The 26,041-nt window shown below is 42.8% G+C and overlaps 9 non-coding genes across 9 annotated transcripts; 3 read left to right on the top strand and 6 right to left on the bottom strand.

The window, feature by feature from the left end:
* Window positions 1-354: 354 nt before the first annotated feature.
* Window positions 355-468, top strand: LOC140287167 (U5 spliceosomal RNA). The gene has a single exon (XR_011911520.1). It is a non-coding gene; the product is annotated as a U5 spliceosomal RNA (small nuclear RNA).
* Window positions 469-3,712: 3,244 nt separating this feature from the next.
* LOC140287159 (U2 spliceosomal RNA) lies at window positions 3,713-3,896 on the bottom strand. Its single transcript, XR_011911513.1, has one exon. It is a non-coding gene; the product is annotated as a U2 spliceosomal RNA (small nuclear RNA).
* Window positions 3,897-4,204: 308 nt separating this feature from the next.
* On the bottom strand, window positions 4,205-4,318 carry LOC140287163 (U5 spliceosomal RNA). Its single transcript, XR_011911516.1, has one exon. It is a non-coding gene; the product is annotated as a U5 spliceosomal RNA (small nuclear RNA).
* A 2,269-nt stretch (window positions 4,319-6,587) lies between these two features.
* On the bottom strand, window positions 6,588-6,771 carry LOC140287174 (U2 spliceosomal RNA). Its single transcript, XR_011911526.1, has one exon. It is a non-coding gene; the product is annotated as a U2 spliceosomal RNA (small nuclear RNA).
* Window positions 6,772-7,079: 308 nt separating this feature from the next.
* LOC140287172 (U5 spliceosomal RNA) lies at window positions 7,080-7,193 on the bottom strand. The gene has a single exon (XR_011911524.1). It is a non-coding gene; the product is annotated as a U5 spliceosomal RNA (small nuclear RNA).
* A 6,938-nt stretch (window positions 7,194-14,131) lies between these two features.
* Window positions 14,132-14,245, top strand: LOC140287162 (U5 spliceosomal RNA). Its single transcript, XR_011911515.1, has one exon. It is a non-coding gene; the product is annotated as a U5 spliceosomal RNA (small nuclear RNA).
* A 308-nt stretch (window positions 14,246-14,553) lies between these two features.
* Window positions 14,554-14,737, top strand: LOC140287170 (U2 spliceosomal RNA). Its single transcript, XR_011911523.1, has one exon. It is a non-coding gene; the product is annotated as a U2 spliceosomal RNA (small nuclear RNA).
* A 10,366-nt stretch (window positions 14,738-25,103) lies between these two features.
* LOC140287158 (U2 spliceosomal RNA) lies at window positions 25,104-25,287 on the bottom strand. The gene has a single exon (XR_011911512.1). It is a non-coding gene; the product is annotated as a U2 spliceosomal RNA (small nuclear RNA).
* Window positions 25,288-25,595: 308 nt separating this feature from the next.
* LOC140287169 (U5 spliceosomal RNA) lies at window positions 25,596-25,709 on the bottom strand. Its single transcript, XR_011911522.1, has one exon. It is a non-coding gene; the product is annotated as a U5 spliceosomal RNA (small nuclear RNA).
* Window positions 25,710-26,041: the final 332 nt, after the last annotated feature.

Below are 26,041 nucleotides of genomic sequence, written 5' to 3'. Positions count from 1 at the left end.
AAAATCCCAAGAGTCTGCTGAGAAAAGAGAGTGAATGCAAAGTAGACTTTAACACGGCTATGGGAGCGAGCCGAGTGTGGGCTAACCGGGAGAATTGCTTGAAAGAAACGCGACACCGAATGAGCGATCAGAACAAAGCCTCAATACGGGATTCTCGTGGTGTTTTTGTTGCTGCCTTGTCTTTTGCACAGAGTAAAAGACAAGGCAGCCATCGAATAGGGCCCGATTGTTCCTACTTGGTCAGCCGAGGAGCAAGAGGGGGGGGGGCAAGCGTCTCAACCAAGCAAAGCTCACCATGGGGAAGGTGGCTATGCCAACTAGCCTGATGCCCTGCTCCCGCAGTGACGGATAATCGTACTCTGGTTTCTCTTCATAACGTACAAGTCTTTCGCCTTTTACTAAAGATTTCTGTGGAGAGCAGCACTAATGAGTTGTTTCTATTTTTGGCAGGCTTTACCTTTGCGGGTGAAGCCCTTTCTGTCTGTGCAAAAGAAATATTCTTACTGTGCAGAGTGACTTCTCTGAGTAGAATCGCCTTACTTGTTGCGACTGTGCCGATGTTCGAAGCTGGAGTGCAAAGTTGTTGCTTGAATGGTGCTTGCTGGAGCGTGCGGGAGTGCAAAGTTATACCATTTAAAAGGGCTGAAGAGTGCTCAGTGCAGCGGGTGGGCGACACTCTGGCCACCTTGAAAACCGAGGTTACATCCACTACCAGGGGCAGCCCAAGTACTGCCGCAAGTGTGGTGAGCATGGGCACCTGGTTGAGGCTTGTACCAAGGTGTTATGTGGGAAGAGCAGAGAAATTGGGCAAACTTTTGGAGAGTGTCCAAATGGCAGGAAATGTAATCTCTGTGGAGAATTAAATCACCTCTTCAGAGATTGCCCTAAATCTTTTGCCAACAAATTAAAGACGGTAAAGCCACAGTCAAGCCAACAAAGAGAAGGACCAAAGGTGGCAGTTGGTGAACAAAGTGAAGAGGTTGACCCAATAAATTCAAACTTCCCGCCAAAAGCTTGGATTGGAAGTGAGGAGCAAAAAGGGGAGGGGCCTGTAGAGGCCTCACCACTCAGTGTTGAAGTCTGTGAGAATTCACAGGCAGAGGGTGGAGCTACGCTAAATGAGGAGGAAGAGCAGACAGGTGAGTCTAGTGAAGATACTCACCTCCCCGAAGGTCAACAGCCGAAGAGGACGGCATCTGAGCCTCTGATTCCCCAGTGGTATCAGAGAAGAGGGGAAGGGTTAGGTCCCTTTCAGACAGTTCTTCAGTGGAAGAACCTAGAGTCTTCCCCTCCGACTCACGAAATGAGGTCTCCTTTTTAACTTCAGCTCTGCAATCAACCCCCAGGGACTCAAAGTTAAATGCAACATTGCGTCAGAGGCCAACACCGAGAGTCCGAAAAGGAAATATAGATCACCCTACTCACTTTTCACCTAAAGAAATGAAGGAAGAGCTAGTTTCCCAAGAAATAACCTGTGTGTAATTTGTTTTGATAACTTAGAAAAACGAAAATGACATACCTACTTTCCTTTATGCTTTTAATGGTTCTCACCTTCTCAACACTAAATGTGAGAAGTGTGAAATCAAAGACAAGAGCCCAGAGTATTTTATCCTTCTTAGACTCCATTAAATCAGATGTGTTTTTAATACAAGAATGTGGACTACCTTTTTTAAAAAACCATAGACAATGGGAGGAAATGTGGCCCCATTTATCGATATGGAGTGGCTCAAATCAAAATAAAAATGATGGTGTGGCCATTCTAATTAAAAATCCGCATGTTCTGGTGAAAGGTAGCACAGTGGTGAGAGACGGACGGGCACTTTTAGCACACTTGAATTTTATGGGGCAAGACTTTAACCTCTTAAATATTTATGGTTTCAATGGAAAAAATGAAAGGTATGACCTTTTAGAAGATATACAGCTTTACATGCTAGGGCAAGTACCTTTAGTTGTAGGAGGGGATTTTAACTGTATCTTGAGCAGGAAAGATAGAAAAAGAGCAGGGGTAGATTTTAAAGTGGATAAGACTTCGATTTTACTTCAGGGCATATGCAGGGATTTTAAGCTTACTGACTGTTTTAAAACCATGCATCCCAGAGAGGAGGGCTTCACCTGGTTTAGTCATGATGGCACCAGAGCCTCTCGCATTGATTATTTCTTTACTAGAGATTGCCCACCCACTGATGTTAGATTAACCCCTGTTTTCTTTTCAGACCACCTTATGCTCTCCTGCACCCTTTCACCCCCTTCTGGTGTGACGGTAGGAAGTGGTCTGTGGAAACTCAACTGTTCCCTGTTGGAGGATGAAATCATAGTCAGTCAGTACAGGGAATGTTATAAAGAGTGGCAGACCCTTCAAGACCTCTACGAAACACATGCACAATGGTGGGAAATGGTGAAGGAAACGACCCAGACTTTTTTTAAACAGCAAGGTAAACGTAAAAAAAGGAAAGAGAATAGATGTATGATGGGACTACATAAACGCTTACAGCGCTACTTTAAACTAAATCAGTGTGGCATAGACTTTAAAGAAGAAATCAAAGATGTCAAAAAGGAAATGTCAGTTTTAGCAGAAATAAAGAGTAAAGGAATTTTTGTAAGAAGCAGGGAGCAGGAAATTGAGGAAGGTGAAAAAGAAAGAAAGTTATAAATAAAAAGGAGTGTAATCAAAATCTAAAAAGAGAAGATGGGTTTTTAACAAAATCCACACAAGAGATGATTGAAACTGTACATACCTTTTATAGTAACATGTACAAAGAGAAACCAGTGCACTTGGAAACATCGGCAGAAATCTTAAAATTCGTTGACAAAACCGTAAAAGAGAATGCACACTTGACACAGAATTTTACTGCTTTAGAGTTAAAAAAATGCCTAACAGGTTTTAAGAGAAGTCGAGCTCCGGGTTTAGATGGGCTTCCTGCAGAATTCTATCTGACCTATTGGGACCTTTTATCATCAGACATTTTAGATGTTTTTAAAGATTTTGAAAAACTCGACCGACTGCCTGACAGTTTTAGAGTGGGAATAGTGACTCTACTTTATAAAAAAAATGATAAGACTGACCTAAAGAATTGGAGGCCAATCACACTTTTAAACTTTGACTGTAAACTTTTTAGCAAGGTTTTAGCGACACGGATGTCCTCTGTTTTAGAGGAGGTAATTCACCCAGACCAAGCTTGTGCCATCTCAGGGAGACAACTCACCGACAGCCTCGTACTGATTCGAGACATCATTGATTACGCTAGAGACAGAAACACCCGGCTTGTCATCTTAAATTTAGACTTTGAAAAAGCATTTGATCGGGTCTCGCATCAATATCTCTTTCAGGTGTTGCAGCCATCGAAAAGGGCCCGATTGTTCCTACTTGGTGAGCTTTGCTTGGTTGAGACGCTTGCCCCCCCCCCCTGCTCCTCGGCTGACCAAGTAGAAACAATCTATTCGATGGCTGCCTTGTCTTTTACTCTGTGAAAAAGACAAGGCAGCCACAAACACCACGGGAACACCGTATTGAGGCTTTGTTCTGACCACTCATTCGGTGTCGCGTTTCTTTCAAGCAATTCTCCCGGTTAGCCCGCACTCGGCTCGCTCCCAGAGCCGTGTTAAAGTCCACTTCGCATTCACTCTCTTTTCTCAGCAGATTAAAAGAAAGTTTCATCTTGGGCTCCCTGAAACTTCCATCCTGCACCGCTGTTTGCTTTTTCACAAGAGCAGAGGAGAGCGCACCGTTCCCAGCGGCACTGCAGTACCGGGTCGAGGCTTGGAGTGAACGGAGCAAGCTTCTTTTTCAACTCCTATTCTTAAAAATCCATTTAATATGTTGTCCTCGTATAGAGGACATATTAAACTGATAAGAACAGATACTACACTTGATATTAGCCAAAAGGCCGAGAAGCGATAACTGTCCACTGTTTCAGGTCCGAGGGCCCTTGCTGGCACAATGCGCACTTGTAGCAGTGTTCTTTTTATGGCCATAGGTGGCCAGAGTGTCACGTTGCCCCTCCGCCCACCCGCTGCACTGAGCACTCTTCAGCCCTTTTAAATGGTATAACTTTGCACTCCCGCATGCTCCAGCAAGCACCATTCAAGCAACAACTTTGCACTCCAGCTTCGAACATCGGCACAGTCGCAACAAGTAAGGCGACTCTACTCAGAGAAGTCACTCTGCAAAGTAGCAAGATTTCTTTTGCACAGACAGAAAGGGCTTCACCCGCAAAGGTAAAGCCTGCCAATAATAGAAACAACTCATTAGTGCTGCTCTCCACGGAAGTCTTTAGTAAAAGGCGAAAGACTTGTATGTTATGAAGAGAAACCAGAGTACGATTATCCGTCACTGCGGGAGCAGGGCATCAGGCTAGTTGCCATAGCCACCTTCCCCATGGTGAGCTTTGCTTGGTTGAGACGCTTGCTCCCCCCCTTGCTCCTCGGCTGACCAAGTAGGAACAATCGGGCCCTATTCGATGGCTGCCTTGTCTTTTACTCTGTGCAAAAGACAAGGCAGCAACAAAAACACCACGAGAATCCCGTATTGAGGCTTTGTTCTGACCGCTCATTCGGTGTCGCGTTTCTTTCAAGCAATTCTCCCGGTTAGCCCGCACTCGGCTCGCTCCCAGAGCCGTGTTAAAGTCTACTTCGCATTCACTCTCTTTTCTCAGCAGACTCTTGGGATTTTATCAATAAAATGAATAAATTCACTCAAACTATGTTAAAACTGCTTTGTCCTTCATATTTACCATGTCTTGAAAGATTTAAACAAAAAAACCAACGTTGTACTTTGCAGTAAAAGAAATAGCAAATCTAAAGTTTCAGGAATCCGAGAATAAGCTTACTTTCATGAGTTCTTCACGATTTCGGATTTTGCTATAAAATGAATTCCTTCACTCAAACTAAATTAAAACTGCTAAACCGCTAATCTGTTACATGTAAGGCAGATGTCAAATTCACCGAATTAGGATTATTCGGTATTCGGCCAATCGAGCTATAGCAGCTTCGGTAAAAGAGTATAAGTTGAAGAGTTTGTGAATAAAGGTGTGCGCACACATAGTGAGCTGTAGGAAAATAGGCAGGGAGCAATGCCGGCTGGCGTATATGTTCTTGTATGTTGTCTGACTGTTTGATTTGAATGTGTTGTGTAAGTGTCCTGTTGAATGTTACATGTTTGGGCTTTGACACGCTTCACTGTGGTTGTTAACTGTGTGGTGTGTCCTGAAATGTTATATGTTTGGGCTGTGTGACATGCTTAATGCTTGTCAGTAGCTACCCACTTATTCATATATAGCAACTGACAACGTAAGAAGTCCGGACATACTTTGATAGAGTAGTTGTAGAAGTATCCTTATTGATAATAGATAAACTAATTCATAGTGATAGAACAGTAGATGAACAGGTGCCTGCACATGTCTCACGAAAATAAAATGGGTGTATCATTGCTGATGGCAGAGCAATACTGCCAAACTTATGAGTTCTTGTGGCAAACTTGATTCAGTGTCTTGACGTGTATACGCTGTTTCGCTGACTTGATTGTCACAAGAAACAAAGTGTGTTTGATAAGATCCGACCATTTTATTACGGGAGGATCAGTATGTATGGATTCTGATGTGACTGATAAACCCATTCGTATCTTAAGCACAATCTAATACGTGAGACAACGCCCTGGCACACGATAAAAAAAAAAAGAGAGAGCGGTTTTGTGTCCCCACAGTCCATAATGTAGAAAAGAAAGAAAAAAGCCTTTCTGATTTGGTGTGTGTGCTCATAGTGCAGAGTGTAGAGAAAAGAAAGCCGTTTTGGTGTCACGGGTGTTGTGACTTACACACACACATTTCTAAATTGTGAAAGGAAATTATTTTAGAGGAAGCACTAGAGTTTAGATCCCACATTTGTTGATAGGCATTCATTTATTTCTTCACTTCTGATAAAAATGATAAGACTGACCTAAAGAATTGGAGGCCCATCACACTTTTAAACTTTGACTGTAAACTTTTTAGCAAGGTTTTAACGACACGGATGTCCTCTGTTTTAGAGGAGGTAATTCACCCAGACCAGGCTTGTGCCATCTCAGAGAGACAACTCACCGACAGCCTCGTACTGATTCGAGACATCATTGATTACGCTAGAGACAGAAACACCCGGCTTGTCATCTTAAATTTAGACTTTGAAAAAGCTTTTGATCGGGTCTCGCATCAATATCTCTTTCAGGTGTTGCAGCCATCGAATAGGGCCCGATTGTTCCTACTTGGTGAGATTTGCTTGGTTGAGACGCTTGCTCCCCCCCCCTTGCTCCTCGGCTGACCAAGTAGGAACAATCGGGCCCTATTCGATGGCTGCCTTGTCTTTTACTCTGTGCAAAAGACAAGGCAGCCACAAACACCACGGGAACACCGTATTGAGGCTTTGTTCTGACCACTCATTCGGTGTCGCGTTTCTTTCAAGCAATTCTCCCGGTTAGCCCACACTCGGCTCGCTCCCAGAGCTGTGTTAAAGTCTACTTCGCATTCACTCTCTTTTCTCAGCAGATTAAAAGAAAGTTTCATCTTGGGCTCCCTGAAACTTCCATCCTGCACCGCTGTTTGCTTTTTCACAAGAGCAGAGAAGAGCGCACCGTTCCCAGCGGCACTGCAGTACCGGGTCGATGCTTGGAGTGAACGGAGCAAGCTTCTTTTTCAACTCCTATTCTTAAAAATCCATTTAATATGTAGTCCTCGTATAGAGGACATATTAAACTGATAAGAACAGATACTACACTTGATATTAGCCAAAAGGCCGAGAAGCGATAACTGTCCACTGTTTCAGGTCCGAGGGCCCTTGCTGGCACAATGCGCACTTGTAGCAGTGTTCTTTTTATGGCCATAGGTGGCCAGAGTGTCACGTTGCACCTCCGCCCACCCGCTGCACTGAGCACTCTTCAGCCCTTTTAAATGGTATAACTTTGCACTCCCGCATGCTCCAGCAAGCACCATTCAAGCAACAACTTTGCACTCCAGCTTTGAACATCGGCACAATCGCAACAAGTAAGGCGACTCTACTCAGAGAAGTCACTCTGCACAGTAACAAGATTTCTTTTGCACAGACAGAAAGGGCTTCACCCGCAAAGGTAAAGCCTGCCAAAAATAGAAACAACTCATTAGTGCTGCTCTCCACGAAAGTCTTTAGTAAAAGGCGAAAGACTTGTATGTTATGAAGAGAAACCAGAGTACGATTATCCGTCACTGCGGGAGCAGGGCATCAGGCTAGTTGCCATAGCCACCTTCCCCATGGTGAGCGTTGCTTGGTTGAAACGCTTGCCCCTGTGCAATCGACAAGGCAGCAACAAAAACACCACGGGAACACCGTATTGAGGCTTTGTTCTGACCGCTCATTCGGTGTCGCGTTTCTTTCAAGCAATTCTCCCGGTCAGCCCACACTCGGCTCGCTCCCAGAGCCGTGTTAAAGTCTACTTCGCATTCACTCTCTTTTCTCAGCAGACTCTTGGGATTTTATCTATAAAATGAATTCCTTCACTCAAACTATGTTAAAACTGCTTTGTCCTTCATATTTACCATATCTAGAAAGATTTAAACAAAAAAAAAAACAACGTTGTACTTTGCAGTAAAAGAAAGAGCAAATCTAAAGTTTCAGGAATCCGAGAATAAGCTTACTTTCATGAGTTCTTCACGATTTCGGATTTTGCTATAAAATGAATTCCTTCACTCAAACTAAATTAAAACTGCTAAACCGCTAATCTGTTACATGTAAGGCAGATGTCAAATTCACCGAAATAGGATCTAAGGGTATTCGGCCAATCGAGCTGTAGCAGCTTTGGTAAAAGAGTATAAGTTGAAGAGTTTGTGAATAAAGGTGTGCGCACACATAGTGAGCTGTAGGAAAATAGGCAGGGAGCAATGCCGGCTGGGGTATATGTTCTTGTATGTTGTCTGACTGTTTGATTTGAATGTGTTGTGTAAGTGTACTGTTGAATGTTACATGTTTGGGCTTTGACACTTCACTGTGGTTGTTAACTGTGTGGTGTGTCCTGAAATGTTATATGTTTGGGCTGTGTGACATGCTTAATGCTTGTCAGTAGCTACCCACTTATTCATATATAGCAACTGACAACATAAGAAGTCTGGACATACTTTGATAGTAGTTGTAGAAGTATCCTTATTAATAATAGATAAACTAATTCATAGTGATAGAACAGTAGATGAACAGGTGCCTGCACATGTCTCACGAAAATAAAATGGGTGTATGATTGCTGACGGCAGAGCAATACTGCCAAACTTATGAGTTCTTGTGGCAAACTTGATTCAGTGTCTTGACGTGTATACGCTGTTTCGCTGACTTGATTGTCACAAGAAACAAAGTGTGTTTGATAAGATCCGACCATTTTATTACGGGAGGATCAGTATGTATGGATTCTGATGTGACTGATAAACCCATTCGTATCGTAAGCATAATCTAATACGTGAGACAACGCCCTGGCACACAATCAAAAAAAAAAAGAGAGAGCGGTTTTGTGTCCCCACAGTCCATAATGTAGAAAAGAGAGAAAAAAGCCTTTCTGATTTGGTGTGTGTGCTCACAGTGCAGAGTGTAGAGAAAAGAGAGAAAAGAAAGCCGTTTTGGTGTCACGGGTGTTGTGACTTACACACACACATTTCTGAATTGAGAAAGGAAATTATTTTAGAGGAAGCACTAGAGTTTAGATCCCACATTTGTTGATAGGCATTCATTTATTTCTTCACTTCTGATGAAGTTTCAACAATAAACAACAAACTTTGTATTATGAGAAAGAACCAGACTCATTCTTCAGGAATCCGAAAATAAGCTCTATTTTACGAGTTATGCACGAATTCGGATTCTCCTATAAAACGAATTCCTTAACTTAAGTTAAGACTGCTTTGTCCTTCATATTTATTCATGTCTAATCAAGTTTCAACGATAAACAACGTTGTACTTTGTACTTCTTCAGCAATAAGCATCTCTCGACATATGACGAAATACAGATTTTGCTATAAAATGAATTCCTTCTATTAGCCTGACTTAAAACTGTTTGTCCTCCTTATTTATCCACTTCAAATCAAGTTTCAACAATTAAAAAAATGTTGTAGTTTGAGAAAAAACAACTTAATCTTAAGCAATCAGTAGGGTAAGAAAGGGTAAGAAAAGGTGCAAATGCCAACCATACATCACTAAAAGGTGGAGCGGAAGTATTCGGCTGCAAGTAGGTGCGAATGCCTGACAATGTATGATCAAAAGAGGGAGCGGAGGTTTTCGACTGCAAGGTCTGAATGTCCAACCATAATTTGTAAAAACCGGGGAAGAAAAGGCTCGAAAGCCCGACTATACACCATCAAAAGCGGGAGCGGAGGTGTTCGGCTGCAAGTAGGTGTGAATGTTCGACCATAATTTGTAAAAAGCGGGTAAGAAAAGGTTCGAATGCCCGACTATATATTAACCAAAGCAGGAGGAGAGGTCTTGGGATAAGAGTGGGTGAGAATTTACAACCATAATCTATAAAATGCGGTGAAAAAAAAGGTGTGAATACCCCATAGAACACTAAAAGGTAGAGCGGAAGTGTTCGGCTGCAAGAAGGTGTGAATGTCTGACCATAGTTTTTAAAAAGCGGGTAAGAAAAGGTTTGAATGCCCGAACATACACCATCAAAGGAGGGAGCGGAGGTGTTCCGCTGTAAGAAGGTGTGAATGTCCGACCATAGTTGGCAAAAAGCAGGTAAGAAAAGGTTAAAATACCCGATTGTACACAATCAATAGCGGGAGCAGAGTTGTTCCGCTACTAAAAGGTGTGAAAGTCCGACCATGGTTTGTAAAAAGCGGGTAAGAAAAGGTGCGAATGCCCGACAATGTATGATCAAAAGAGGGAGCGGAGGTTTTCGGCTGAAACAAGGTCTGAATGTCCATCCATATTTTGTAAAAATCTGGGAAGAAAAGGCTCGAAAGCCCGACTATACACCATCAACAGCTGGAGCGGAGGTGTTCAGCTGCAAGAAGGTCTGAATGTCCATCAATAATTGCTAGAAAACATGGAAGAGAATTTTCGAATATCAAACCGCACATGATCATAAGCGGGAGAGGAGGTGTTCAAATGCAAGAAGGTGTGAATGTCCACCCATAATTACTGCAAAATGGGTAAGAAAAGGTACGAATGCCCAACCATACATGATCCTAACAGGGAGCGGAGGTGTTTGGCTGCGACAAGGTGTGTATGTCCACCCATAATTAATGAAAAGCGGGCAACAAGTAGGTTTGAATACCCATCATCAAAAGCAGGAGTGGATGTGTTCGGCTACAAGAAGGTTTGAATGTCTGACCATAGTTTGTAAAAAGCGGGTAAGAAAAGGTTTGAATGCCCGAACATACACCATCAAAGGAGGGAGCGGAGGTGTTCCGCTGTAAGAAGGTGTGAATGTCCAACCATAATTGGCAAAAAGCAGGTAAGAAAAGGTTAAAATACCCTATTGTACAGAATCAATAGCGGGAGCAGAGTTGTTCCGCTACTAAAAGGTGTGAAAGTCCGACCATGAATTGTAAAAAGCGGGTAAGAAAAGGTGCGAATGCCCGACAATGTATGATCAAAAGAGGGAGTGGAGGTTTTCGGCTGAAAGAAGGTCTGAATGTCCATCCATAATTTGTAAAAATCGGGGAAGAAAAGGCTCGAAAGCCCGACTATATACCATCAACAGCTAGAGCGGAGGTGTTCAGCTGCAAGAAGGTCTGAATGTCCATCAATAATTGCTAGAAAACATGGAAGAGAATTTTCGAATATCAAACCGCACATGATCATAAGCGGGAGAAGAGGTGTTAAAATGCAAAAAGGTGTGAATGTCCACCCATAATTACTGCAAAATGGGTAAGAAAAGGTACGAATGCCCAACCATACATCATCAAAAGCAGGAGTGGATGTGTTCGGCTACAAGAAGGTTTTAATGTCCGACCATAGTTTGTAAAAAGCGGGTAAGAAAAGGTTCGAATGCCCGAACATACACCATCAAAAGAGGAAGCGGAGGTGTTCCACTGTAAGAAGGTGTGAATGTCTGACCATAGTTGGTAAAAAGCGGGTAAGAAAAGGTGAAAATACCCGACTGTACACAATAAATAGCGGGAGCGGAGTTGTTCGGCTACTAAAAGGTGTGAAAGTCCGACCCTGGTTTGTAAAAAGCGGGTAAGAGAAGGTGCGAATGCCCGACAATGTATGATCAAAAGAGGGAGCGGAGGTTTTCGGCTGCAAGAAGGTCTGAATGTCCAACAATAATTTTGTAAAAACCGGGGAAGAAAAGGCTCGAAAGCCCGACTATACATCATCAAAAGCGGGAGCGGAGGTGTTCAGCTGCAAGAAGGTCTGAATGTCCATCAATAATTGCTAGAAAACATGAAAGAAAATTTTCGAATATCAAACCACACATCATCATAAGCGGGAGAGGAGGTGTTCAGCTGCAAGAAGGTGTGAATGTCCGACCATAGTTTGTAAAAAATGGGTAAGAAAAGGTGCGAATGCTCAACCATACATCATCAAAAGCAGGAGTGGATGTGTTCGGCTAAAAGAAGGTTTGAATGTCCGACCATAGTTCGTAAAATGCGGGTAAGAAAAGGTTCGAATTCCCGAACATACACCATCAAAAGAGGGAGCGGAGGTGATCCGCTGTAAGACGGTGTGAATGTCCAACAATAGTTGGTAAAAAGCGGGTAAGAAAAGGTTAAAATACCCGACTGTACACAATCAATAGCGGGAGCGGAGTTGTTCGGCTACAAAAAGGTGTGAAAGTCCGACCATGGTTTGTAAAAAGCGGGTAAGAAAAGGTTCGAATGCCCGAATATATACCATCAAAAGCGGAAGCGGAGGTGTTCGGCTGAGAGAAGGTGTGAACGTCCGTCCAAAGTTTGTAAAAAGCAGTGAAGAAAAGTTTCGAATATCCAACCAAACATAATCAAAAGCGGGAGCAGAGCTGTTCGACTGCAAGTAGGTGTGAATGTAAGATCATAATTTGCAAAAAGCTGATGAGAAAGGGTGAGAATGCCCGACTATACACCATCAAATGCGGGAGCGGAAGTGTTCGGCTGTGAGTAGGTGTGAATGTCAAACCATAATTGCTGAAAAATGTGTTAGAAAAGACAAGAATGCCGGACCATACATCATCAAAAGCGGGAAAAGTGGTGTTCGGCTGCAAGTAGGTGTGAATGTCCAGCCATAATTACTCACAAACCGGTAAGAAAAGGTAGTATTGCCAGACCATACATTATCAAAACAGGGAGCGGAGGTGGTTCAGCTGCAAGGTGTGAATGTCTGACTAAAGTTTATAAAAAGCGGGTAAGACAAGGTGCGAATGCCTGACAATGTATGATCAAATGAGGGAGCGGAGGTTTTCGGCTGCAAGGTCTGAATGTACAACCATAATTTGTAAAAACCGGGGAAGAAAAGGCTCGAAAGCCCGACTATACACCATCAAAAGCGGGAGCGGAGGTGTTCGGCTGCAAGTAGGTGTGAATGTTCGACCATAATTTGTAAAAAGCGGGTAAGAAAAGGTTTGCATGCTCGACTATATATTAACAAAAGCAGGAGGAGAGGTCTTCGGATAAGAGTGGGTGAGAATTTCCAACCATAATCAATAAAATGCGGTGAAAAAAAAGGTGTGAATACCCCATAGAACACTAAAAGGTGGAGCAGAAGTGTTCGGCTGCAAGAAGGTGTGACTGTTCGACTATATTTGGTGAAAAGCAGGTGAAGCAAGGTCTGAATGCCCAACCTTACATCATCAAAAACGAGATCAGAGGTGTTTGGCTGCAAGAAGGCCATAGTTTGCCAAAAGTGGGTGAGCTGCGAATGACCGACTAAATATCAACAAAAGTGGGGGCGGATGTCTTCGGATGCAAGTGGGTGTGAATATCCCACCATACAAGTATGGTGGAGAGGAAGCTGTGAATGGCCGACCATAGTAAAAAGCGGGTGAGAAAAGGTGCGAATGTCCAATCATACATGATCAAAACAGGGAGCGGAGGTGTTTGGCTGCGACAAGGTGTGTATGTCCACCCATAATTAATGAAAATCGGGCAACAAGTAGGTTTGAATACCCATCATCAAAAGCAGGAGTGGATGTGTTCGGCTACAAGAAGGTTTGAATGTCTGACCATAGTTTGTAAAAAGCGGGTAAGAAAAGGTTCGAGTGCCCGAACATACACCATCAAAAGAGGGAGCGGAGGTGTTCCGCTGTAAGACGGTGTGAATGTCCAACAATAGTTGGTAAAAAGCGGGTAAGAAAAGGTTAAAATACCCGACTGTACACAATCAATAGCGGGAGCAGAGTTGTTCGGCTACAAGAAGGTGTGAAAGTCCGACCATGGTTTGTAAAAAGCGGGTAAGAAAAGGTGCGAATGCCCGACAATGTATGATCAAAAGAGGGAGTGGAGGTTTTCGGCTGCAAGAAGGTCTGAATGTCCAACCATAATTTGTAAAAACCGGGGAAGAAAAGGCTCGAAAGCCCGACTATACACCATCAAAAGCGGGAGCGGAGGTGTTCGGCTGCAAGTAGGTGTGAATGTTCGACCATAATTTGTAAAAAGCGGGTAAGAAAAGGTTTGAATGCTCGACTATATATTAACAAAAGCAGGAGGAGAGGTCTTCGGATAAGAGTGGGTGAGAATTTCCAACCATAATCAATAAAATGCGGTGAAAAAAAAGGTGTGAATACCCCATAGAACACTAAAAGATGGAGCAGAAGTGTTCGGCTGCAAGAAGGTGTGACTGTTCGACTATATTTGGTGAAAAGCAGGTGAAGCAAGGTCTGAATGCCCAACCTTACATCATCAAAAACGAGATCAGAGGTGTTTGGCTGCAAGAAGGCCATAGTTTGCCAAAAGCGGGTAAGCTGCGAATGACCGACTAAATATCAACAAAAGTGGGGGCGGATGTCTTCGGATGCAAGTGGGTGTGAATATCCCACCATACAAGTATGGTGGAGAGGAAGCTGTGAATGGCCGACCATAGTAAAAAGCGGGTGAGAAAAGGTGCGAATGTCCAATCATACATGATCAAAACAGGGAGCAAGGGGGGGGAGCAAGCGTCTCAACCAAGCAAAGCTCACCATGGGGAAGGTGGCTATACCAACTAGCCTGATGCCCTGCTCCCGCAGTGACGGATAATCGTACTCTGGTTTCTCTTCATAACATACAAGTCTTTCGCCTTTTACTAAAGACTTCCGTGGAGAGCAGCACTAATGAGTTGTTTCTATTATTGGCAGGCTTTACCTTTGCGGGTGAAGCCCTTTCTGTCTGTGCAAAAGAAATCTTGCTACTTTGCAGAGTGACTTCTCTGAGTAGAGTCGCCTTACTTGTTGCGACTGTGCCGATGTTCGAAGCTGGAGTGCAAAGTTGTTGCTTGAATGGTGCTTGCTGGAGCATGCGGGAGTGCAAAGTTATACCATTTAAAAGGGCTGAAGAGTGCTCAGTGCAGCGGGTGGGCGGAGGTGCAACGTGACACTCTGGCCACCTATGGCCATAAAAAGAACACTGCTACAAGTGCGCATTGTGCCAGCAAGGGCCCTCGGACCTGAAACAGTGGACAGTTATCGCTTCTCGGCCTTTTGGCTAAGATCAAGTGTAGTATCTGTTCTTATCAGTTTAATATGTCCTCTATACGAGGACAACATATAAAATGGATTTTTAAGAATAGGAGTTGAAAAAGAAGCTTGCTCCGTTCACTCCAAGCCTCGACCCGGTACTGCAGTGCCGCTGGGAACGGTGCGCTCTCCTCTGCTCTTGTGAAAAAGCAAACAGCGGTGCAGGATGGAAGTTTCAGGGAGCCCAAGATGAAACTTTCTTTTAATCTGCTGAGAAAAGAGAGTGAATGCGAAGTAGACTTTAACACAGCTCTGGGAGCGAGCCGAGTGTGGGCTAACCGGGAGAATTGCTTGAAAGAAACGCGACACCGAATGAGTGGTCAGAACAAAGCCTCAAGACGGTGTTCCCGTGGTGTTTGTGGCTGCCTTGTCTTTTTCACAGAGTAAAAGACAAGGCAGCCATCGAATAGATTGTTTCTACTTGGTCAGCCGAGGAGCAGGGGGGGGGGGGGGCAAGCGTCTCAACCAAGCAAAGCTCACCAAGTAGGAACAATCGGGCCCTTTTCGATGGCTGCAACACCTGAAAGAGATATTGATGCGAGACCCGATCAAATGCTTTTTCAAAGTCTAAATTTAAGATGACAAGCCGGGTGTTTCTGTCTCTAGCGTAATCAATGATGTCTCGAATCAGTACGAGGCTGTCGATGAGTTGTCTCCCTGAGATGGCACAAGCTTGGTCTGGGTGAATTACCTCCTCTAAAACAGAGGACATCCGTGTCGCTAAAACCTTGCTAAAAAGTTTACAGTCAAAGTTTAAAAGTGTGATGGGCCTCCAATTCTTTAGGTCAGTCTTATCATTTTTTTTATAAAGTAGAGTCACTATTCCCACTCTAAAACTGTCAGGCAGTCGGTCGAGTTTTTCAAAATCTTTAAAAACATCTAAAATGTCTGATGATAAAAGGTCCCAATAGGTCAGATAGAATTCTGCAGGAAGCCCATCTAAACCCGGAGCTCGACTTCTCTTAAAACCTGTTAGGCATTTTTTTAACTCTAAAGCAGTAAAATTCTGTGTCAAGTGTGCATTCTCTTTTACGGTTTTTTGTCAACGAATTTTAAGATTTCTGCCGATGTTTCCAAGTGCACTGGTTTCTCTTTGTACATGTTACTATAAAAGGTATGTACAGTTTCAATCATCTCTTGTGTGGATTTTGTTAAAAACCCATCTTCTCTTTTTAGATTTTGAATACACTCCTTTTTATTTATAACTTTCTTTCTTTTTCACCTTCCTCAATTTCCTGCTCCCTGCTTCTTACAAAAATTCCTTTACTCTTTATTTCTGCTAAAACTGACATTTCCTTTTTGACATCTTTGATTTCTTCTTTAAAGTCTATGCCACACTGATTTAGTTTAAAGTAGCGCTGTAAGCGTTTATGTAGTCCCATCATACATCTATTCTCTTTCCTTTTTTTACGTTTACCTTGCTGTTTAAAAAAAGTCTGGGTCGTTTCCTTCACCATTTCCCACCATTGTGCATGTGTTTCGTAGAGGTCTTGAAGGGTCTGCCACTCTTTATAACATTCCCTGTACTGACTGACTATGATTTCATCCTCCAACAGGGAACAGTTGAGTTTCCACAGACCACTTCCTACCGTCACACCAGAAGGGGGTGAAAGGGTGCAGGAGAGCATAAGGTGGTCTGAAATGAAAACAGGGGTTATTCTAACATCAGTGGGTGGGCAATCTCTAGTAAAGAAATAATCAATGCGAGAGGCTCTGGTGCCATCATGACTAAACCAGGTGAAGCCCTCCTCTCTGGGATGCATGGTTTTAAAACAGTCAGTAAGCTTAAAATCCCTGCATATGCCCTGAAGTAAAATCGAAGTCTTATCCACTTTAAAATCTACCCCTGCTCTTTTTCTATCTTTCCTGCTCAAGATACAGTTAAAATCCCCTCCTACAACTAAAGGTACTTGCCCTAGCATGTAAAGCTGTATATCTTCTAAAAGGTCATACCTTTCATTTTTTCCATTGAAACCATCAATATTTAAGAGGTTAAAGTCTTGCCCCATAAAATTCAAGTGTGCTAAAAGTGCCCGTCCGTCTCTCACCACTGTGCTACCTTTCACCAGAACATGCAGATTTTTAATTAGAATGACCACACCATCATTTTTATTTTGATTTGAGCCACTCCATATCGATAAATGGGGCCACATTTCCTCCCATTGTCTATGGTTTTTTAAAAAAGGTAGTCCACATTCTTGTATTAAAAACACATCTGATTTTATGGAGTCTAAGAAGGATAGAATACTCTGGGCTCTTGTCTTTGATTTCACACTTCTCACATTTAGTGTTGAGAAGGTGAGAACCATTAAAAGCATAAAGGAAAGTAGGTATGTCATTTTCGTTTTTCTAAGTTATCAAAACAAATTACACACAGGTTATTTCTTGGGAAACTAGCTCTTCCTTCATTTCTTTAGGTGAAAAGTGAGTAGGGTGATCTATATTTCCTTTTCGGACTCTCGGTGTTGGCCTCTGACGCAATGTTGCATTTAACTTTGAGTCCCTGGGGGTTGATTGCAGAGCTGAAGTTAAAAAGGAGACCTCATTTGGTGAGTCGGAGGGGAAGACTCTAGGTTCTTCCACTGAAGAACTTCTTTGTCAGGCATTCGCACCTTGTCTTACCCACTTTTTACAAACTTTAGTGCAAAGTCTGCAAGGTTGCTAAAAGACTAGAATGCCGGACAATACATCATCAAAAGCGGGAGAAGTGGTTTTTCGGCTGCAAGTAGGTGTGAATGTCCAGCCATAATTACTCACAAAAGGGTAAGAAAAGGTACTATTGCCAGACCATATATGATCAAAACAGGGAGCGGAGGTGGTTCAGCTGCAAGAAGGTTTGAATGTCCGACTAAAGTTCAAATATATTAACAAAAGCGGGAGGAGAGGTCTTCGGATGAGAGTGGTTGAAAATTTCCAACCATAATGTATAAAATGCGGTGAAAAAAAGGTGTGATAGAACACTAAAAGGTGGAGCGGAAGTGTTCGGCTGCAAGAAGGTGTGAATGTCCGACTATATTTGGTGAAAAGCAGGTGAAGCAAGGTCTGAATTCCCAACCTTACATCATCAAAAGCGAGATCAGAGGTGTTTGGCTGCAAGGAGGCCATAGTTTGCCAAAAGGTGCGAATGACCGACTAAATATCAACAAAAGTGGGGGCGGAGGTCTTCGGATGCAAGTGGGTGTGAATATCCCACCATACAAGTATGGTGGAGAGGAAGCTGTGAATGGCCGACCATAGTAAAAGGCGGGTGAGAGAAGGTGCGAATGTCAAACCATACATAATCAAAACAGGGAGCGGAGGTGTTCTGCTGTAAGAAGGTGTGAATGTCCAACCATAGTTGGTAAAAAGCGGGTAAGAAAAGGTTAAAATACCCGACTGTACACAATCAATAGCGGGAGCGGAGTTGTTCGGCTACTAAAAGGTGTGAAAGTCCGACCATGGTTTGTAAAAAGCGGGTAAGAAAAGGTGCGAATGCCCGACAATGTATGATCAAAAGAGGGAGTGGAGGTTTTCGGCTGCAAGAAGGTCTGAATGTCCAACCATAATTTTTTAAAAACCGGGGAAGAAAAGGCTCGAAAGCCCGACTATACACCATCAAAAGTGGGAGCGGAGGTGTTCAGCTGCAAGACGATCTGAATGTCCATCAATAATTGCTAGAAAACATGAAAGAAAATTTTCGAATATCAAACTGCACATGATCATAAGCGGGAGAGGAGGTGTTCAGCTGCAAGAAGGTGTGAATGTCTACCCATAATTACTGAAAAATGGGTAAGAAAAGGTGCGAATGCCTAACCATACATCATCAAAAGAGGGAGCGGAGGTGTTCCGCTGTAACACGGTGTGAATGTCCGACCATAGATGGTAAAAAGCGGGTAAGAAAAGGTTAAATTACCCGACTGTACACAATCAAAAGACGGAGCGGAGTTGTTCAGCTAAGAGAAGGTGTGAAAGTCCGACCTTGGTTTGTAAAAAGCGGGTAAGAAAAGGTTCGTATGCCCGAATATACACCATCAAAAGCGGAAGCGGAGGTGTTCGGCTGCAAGATATTGTGAACGTCCGACCAAAGTTTGTAAAAAGCAGTTAAGAAAAGGTTCGAATATCTAACCAAACATAATCAAAAGCGGGAGCAGAGCTGTTCGACTGGAAGTAGGTGTGAATGTCAGATCATAATTTGCAAAAAGCTGATGAGAAAGGGTGAGAATGCCCGACTATACACCATCAAATGCGGTAGCGGAGTTGTTCGGCTGTGAGTAGGTGTGAATCTCCAACCATAATTGCTGAAAAATGTGTTAGAAAAGGTAAAAATGCCGGTCCATACATAATCAAAATCGGGAGAGGTGGTGTTCAGCTGCAAGAAGGTCTAAATGTCCATCAATAATTGCTAGAAAACATGAAAGAAAATTTTCGAAAATCAAACCACACATGATCATAAGTGGGAGAGGAGGTGTTCAGCTGCAAGAAGGTGTGAATGTCCACCCATAATACCTGAAAAATGGGTAAAAAAAGGTGCGAATGCCCAACCATACATCATCAAAAGCAGGAGTGCATGTGTTCGGCTACAAGAAGGTGTGAACGTCCAACCAAAGTTTGTAAAAAGCAGTTAAGAAAAGGTTCGAATATCCAACCATACATAATCAAAAGCGGGAGCAGAGCTGTTCGACTGCAAGTAGGTGTGAATGTCAGATCATAATTTGCAAAAAGCTGATGAGAAAGGGTGAGAATGCCCGACTATACACCATCAAATGCGGTAGCGGAGTTGTTCGGCTGTGAGTAGGTGTGAATCTCCAACCATAATTGCTGAAAAATGTGTTAGAAAAGGTAAGAATGCCGGTCCATACATCATCGAGAGGTGGTGTTCGGCTGCAAGTAGGTATGCACGAATTCGGATTCTCCTATAAAACGAATTCCTTAACTCTAACCAAGTTAAGACTGCTTTGTCCTTCATATTTATTCATGTCTAATCAAGTTTCAACGATAAACAACGTTGTACTTTGTAGAATGAGAAAGAACTTCTTCAACAATAAGCATCTCTCGACATATGACGAAATACAGATTTTGCTATAAAATTAATTCCTTCTATCAGCCTGACTTAAAACTGTTTGTCCTCCTTATTTATCCACTTCAAATCAAGTTTCAACAATTAAAAAAATGTTGTAGTTTGAGAAAAAACAACTTAATCTTAAGCAATCAGTAGGGTAAGAAAGGGTAAGAAAAGGTGCAAATGCCAACCATACATCACTAAAAGGTGGAGCGGAAGTATTCGGCTGCAAGTAGGTGCGAATGCCTGACAATGTATGATCAAAAGAGGGAGCGGAGGTTTTCGGCTGCAAGGTCTGAATGTCCAACCATAATTTGTAAAAACCGGGGATGAAAAGGCTCGAAAGCCCGACTATACACCATCAAAGGAGGGAGCGGAGGTGTTCCGCTGTAAGAAGGTGTGAATGTCCGACCATAGTTGGCAAAAAGCAGGTAAGAAAAAGTTAAAATACCCGATTGTACACAATCAATAGCAGGATTAGAGTTGTTCCGCTACTAAAAGGTGTGAAAGTCCGACCATGGTTTGTAAAAAGCGGGTAAGAAAAGGTGCGAATGCCCGACAATGTATGATCAAAAGAGGGAGCGGAGGTTTTCGGCTGAAACAAGGTCTGAATGTCCATCCATATTTTGTAAAAATCTGGGAAGAAAAGGCTCGAAAGCCCGACTATACACCATCAACAGCTGGAGCGGAGGTGTTCAGCTGCAAGAAGGTCTGAATGTCCATCAATAATTGCTAGAAAACATGGAAGAGAATTTTCGAATATCAAACCGCACATGATCCCATAATTACTGCAAAATGGGTAAGAAAAGGTACGAATGCCCAACCATACATGATCCTAACAGGGAGCGGAGGTGTTTGGCTGCGACAAGGTGTGTATGTCCACCCATAATTAATGAAAAGCGGGCAACAAGTAGGTTTGAATACCCATCATCAAAAGCAGGAGTGGATGTGTTCGGCTACAAGAAGGTTTGAATGTCTGACCATAGTTTGTAAAAAGCGGGTAAGAAAAGGTTCGAATGCCCGAACATACACCATCAAAGGAGGGAGCGGAGGTGTTCCGCTGTAAGAAGGTGTGAATGTCCAACCATAATTGGCAAAAAGCAGGTAAGAAAAGGTTAAAATACCCTATTGTACACAATCAATAGCGGGAGCAGAGTTGTTCCGCTACTAAAAGGTGTGAAAGTCCGACCATGAATGGTACAGTACAATCACCATGGGGTATTCACACCTTTTTTTCACCGCATTTTATTGATTATGGTTGGAAATTCTCACCCACTTTTATCCGAAGACCTCTCCTCCTGCTTTTGTTAATATATAGTCGGGCATTCAAACCTTTTCTTACCCGCTTTTTACAAATTATGGTCGAACATTCAAACCTACTTGCAGCCGAACACCTCCGCTCCCGCTCACACAAACATAATCAAAAGCGGGAGCAGAGCTGTTCGACTGCAAGTAGGTGTGAATGTCCAGCCATAATTACTCACAAACGGGGGAAGAAAAGGTAGTATTGCCAGACCATACATGATCAAAACAGGGAGCGGAGGTTCAGCTGCAAGGTGTGAATGTCTGACTATAGTTTGTAAAAAGCGGGTAAGACAAGGTGCGAATGCCCGACAATGTATGATCAAAAGAGAGAGCGGAGGTGTTCGGCTGCAAGGTCTGAATGTCCAACCATAATTTGTAAAAACCGGGTAAGAAAAGCCTCGAAAGCCCGAATATACATCATCAAAAGCGGGAGCGGAGGTGTTCAGCTGCAAGAAGGTGTGAATGTTCGACTGAAGTTTGTAAAAAGCTGGTAAGACAAGGAGCGATGTCCCGACATTGTATGATCAAAAGCGGGAGCGGAGGTGTCCAGCTGTGAGTAGGTGTGAATGTCCGACCATAATTGCTGAAAAATGTGTTAGAAAAGGTAAGAATACTGGACCATACATCATCAAAAGCGGGAGAGGTGGTGTTCGGCTGCAAGAAGGTGTGAAAGTCCGACAATGGTTTGTAAAAAGCGGGTAATAAAAGGTTCGAATTCCCGAAATTACATAATCAAAAACGGAAGCGGAGGTGTTCGGATGCAAGAAGGTGTGAACGTCCGACCAAAGTTTGTAAAAAGCAGTGAAAAGAGAGAAAAAGCATTTCGTGAGTTCTGCATGATTTGGGATTTTGCTTATAAAATGCATTACTTCACTCAAACTATGTTAAAACTGATTTGTCCTTCATATTTACCATGTCTAGAAATATTTAAACAAAAAAACAACGTTGTACTTTGCAGTAAAAGAAAGAGCAAATCTAAAGTTTCAGGAATCCGAGTATAAGCCTGCTTTCATGAGTTCTGCACGATTTCGGATTTTGCTATAAAATGAATTGCTTTGCTCAAACCAAGTTAAAACTGCTTTGTCCTTCCATATTCATCAATGTCTAGATCGACTTCAACAAAGAAAAACATTGGACTTTGCAGTAGAAGAAGTTGAAATCCATCTACACATTGATAAATATGAAGGACAAAGCAGTTCCCATAAGAAAATAAGCTTATTCTCGGATTCCTGATCCTTCAGTTTTGCTCTTTCTTCTACTGCAAAATACAATGTTGTTCTTTGTTGAAGTCGATCTAGACATTGATAAATATGAATGAAAAAGCAGTTTTAACTTGGTTTGAGTGAATGAATTAATTTTATACATAAAATCCGAAATCGTGCAGAACTCATGAAAATAAGCTTATTCTCGGATTCCTAAAACTTTTGATTGGCTCTTTCTTTTACTGCAAAGTACAACGTTGTTTTTTTGTTTAAATCTATCGAGACATTGATAAATATGAAGGTAAAAGCCGTTTTAACATAGTTTGAGTGAAGGAATTGATTTTATAGATAAAATCCCAAATCATGCAGAACTCCTCAAAAGGGGCGTATGGCTTAATCACAAGTGTGGCTCTTTCTCATTCAGGGTAGTATGAGGAAGTTTATGCTTGAAATATATGTAGAAATGGGTACATATGAAGGACAAAGCAGTGTTAACTTAGTTTGAGTGAAGGAATTCATTTTATACATAAAATCCCAAATCATGCAGAACGTATGAAAATAAGCTTATTCTCGGATTCCTAAAACTTTTGATTTGCACTTTCTTTTACTGCAAAGTACAACGTTGTTTTTTGTTGAAATCTATCTAGACATTGATAAATACCAGCCGAAACTCTGCTTCCGCTTTTGATAATTTATGGTTGGGCATTCTTACCTTTTCTTACCCGCTTTTTACAAATTATGATCTTACATTCACACCTACTTGCAGTCGAACACCTTCTCATCCACTTATGATCATGTGCGGTTGGGCTTTCGCACCTTTTCTTACCCATTTTTCAGTAATTATGGGTGGACATTCAGACCTTCTTGCAGCCGAAAACCTCCGCTCCTCTTTTGATCATACATTGTCGGGCATTCACACCTTGTCTTACCCGCTTTTTACAAACTTTAGTCGGACATTCAAACCTTCTTGCAGCTGAACCACCTCCGCTCCCTGTTTTGATCATATATGGTCTGGCAATAGTACCTTTTCTTACCCGTTTGTGAGTAATTATGGCTGGACATTCACACCTACTTGCAGCCGAACACAACCTCTCTCGCTTTTGATGATGTATGGACCGGCATTCTTACCTTTTCTAACACATTTTTCAGCAATTATGGTCGGAGATTCACACCTACTCACAGCCGAACAACTCCGCTCCCGCATTTGATGGTGTATAGTCGGGCATTCTCACCCTTTCTCATCAGCTTTTTGCAAATTATGATCTGACATTCACACCTACTTGCAGTCGAACAGCTCTGCTCCCGCTCTTGATTATGTATGGTTGGATATTCGAACCTTTTCTTAACTGCTTTTTACAAACTTTGGTTGGACGTTCACACCTTCTTGTAGCCGAACACATGCACTCCTGCTTTTGATGATGTATGGTTGGGCATTCGCACCTTTTTTTTACCCATTTTTCAGGTATTATGGGTGGACATTCACACCTTCTTGCAGCTGAACACCTCCTCTCCCACTTATGATCATGTGTGGTTTGATTTTCGAAAATTTTCTTTCATGTTTTCTAGCAATTATTGATGGACATTTAGACCTTCTTGCAGCTGAACACCACCTCTCCCGATTTTGATGATGTATGGACCGGCATTTTTACCTTTTCTAACACATTTTTCAGCAATTATGGTTGGAGATTCACACCTACTCACAGCCGAACAACTCCGCTACCGCATTTGATGGTGTATAGTCGGGCATTCTCACCCTTTCTCATCAGCTTTTTGCAAATTATGTTCTGACATTCACACCTACTTGCAGTCGAACAGCTCTGCTCCCGCTTTTGATTATGTATGGTTGGATATTCGAACCTTTTCTTAACTGCTTTTTACAAACTTTGGTTGGACGTTCACACCTTCTTGTAGCCGAACACATGCACTCCTGCTTTTAATGATGTATGGTTGGGCATTCGCACCTTTTTTTTTTACCCATTTTTCAGGTATTATGGGTGGACATTCACACCTTCTTGCAGCTGAACACCTCCTCTCCCACTTATGATCATGTGTGGTTTGATTTTCGAAAATTTTCTTTCATGTTTTCTAGCAATTATTGATGGACATTTAGACCTTCTTGCAGCTGAACACCACCTCTCCCGATTTTGATTATGTATGGACCGGCATTTTTACCTTTTCTAACACATTTCTAAATTGAGAAAGGAAATTATTTTAGAGGAAGCACTAGAGTTTAGATCCCACATTTGTTGATAGGCATTCATTTATTTCTTCACTTCTGATAAAAATGATAAGACTGACCTAAAGAATTGGAGGCCCATCACACTTTTAAACTTTGACTGTAAACTTTTTAGCAAGGTTTTAACGACACTGATGTCCTCTGTTTTAGAGGAGGTAATTCACCCAGACCAGGCTTGTGCCATCTCAGAGAGACAACTCACCGACAGCCTCGTACTGATTCGAGACATCATTGATTACGCTAGAGACAGAAACACCCGGCTTGTCATCTTAAATTTAGACTTTGAAAAAGCTTTTGATCGGGTCTCGCATCAATATCTCTTTCAGGTGTTGCAGCCATCGAATAGGGCCCGATTGTTCCTACTTGGTGAGATTTGCTTGGTTGAGACGCTTGCTCCCCCCCCTTGCTCCTCGGCTGACCAAGTAGGAACAATCGGGCCCTATTCGATGGCTGCCTTGTCTTTTACTCTGTGCAAAAGACAAGGCAGCCACAAACACCACGGGAACACCGTATTGAGGCTTTGTTCTGACCACTCATTTGGTGTCGCGTTTCTTTCAAGCAATTCTCCCGGTTAGCCCACACTCGGCTCGCTCCCAGAGCTGTGTTAAAGTCTACTTCGCATTCACTCTCTTTTCTCAGCAGATTAAAAGAAAGTTTAATCTTGGGCTCCCTGAAACTTCCATCCTGCACCGCTGTTTGCTTTTTCACAAGAGCAGAGAAGAGCGCACCGTTCCCAGCGGCACTGCAGTACTGGGTCGATGCTTGGAGTGAACGGAGCAAGCTTCTTTTTCAACTCCTATTCTTAAAAATCCATTTAATATGTTGTCCTCGTATAGAGGACATATTAAACTGATAAGAACAGATACTACACTTGATCTTAGCCAAAAGGCAGGGAAGCGATAACTGTCCACTGTTTCAGGTCCGAGGGCCCTTGCTGGCACAATGCGCACTTGTAGCAGTGTTCTTTTTATGGCCATAGGTGGCCAGAGTGTCACGTTGCACCTCCGCCCACCCGCTGCACTGAGCACTCTTCAGCCCTTTTAAATGGTATAACTTTGCACTCCCGCATGCTCCAGCAAGCACCATTCAAGCAACAACTTTGCACTCCAGCTTCGAACATCGGCACAATCGCAACAAGTAAGGCGACTCTACTCAGAGAAGTCACTCTACACAGTAACAAGATTTCTTTTGCACAGACAGAAAGGGCTTCACCCGCAAAGGTAAAGCCTGCCAAAAATAGAAACAACTCATTAGTGCTGCTCTCCACGAAAGTCTTTAGTAAAAGGCGAAAGACTTGTATGTTATGAAGAGAAACCAGAGTACGATTATCCGTCACTGCGGGAGCAGGGCATCAGGCTAGTTGCCATAGCCACCTTCCCCATGGTGAGCGTTGCTTGGTTGAAACGCTTGCCCCTGTGCAATCGACAAGGCAGCAACAAAAACACCACGGGAACACCGTATTGAGGCTTTGTTCTATCCGCTCATTCGGTGTCGCGTTTCTTTCAAGCAATTCTCCCGGTTAGCCCACACTCGGCTCGCTCCCAGAGCCGTGTTAAAGTCCACTTCGCATTCACTCTCTTTTCTCAGCAGACTCTTGGGATTTTATCTATAAAATGAATTCCTTCACTCAAACTATGTTAAAACTGCTTTGTCCT

This window comes from Leuresthes tenuis, unplaced genomic scaffold (genome assembly GCF_036924035.1).
Source record: "Leuresthes tenuis unplaced genomic scaffold, fLeuTen1.0.hap1 SCAF_116, whole genome shotgun sequence".
Taxonomy (NCBI): Eukaryota; Metazoa; Chordata; class Actinopteri; order Atheriniformes; family Atherinopsidae; genus Leuresthes; species Leuresthes tenuis.
This window is presented reverse-complemented; position numbering and strand designations above follow the sequence as displayed.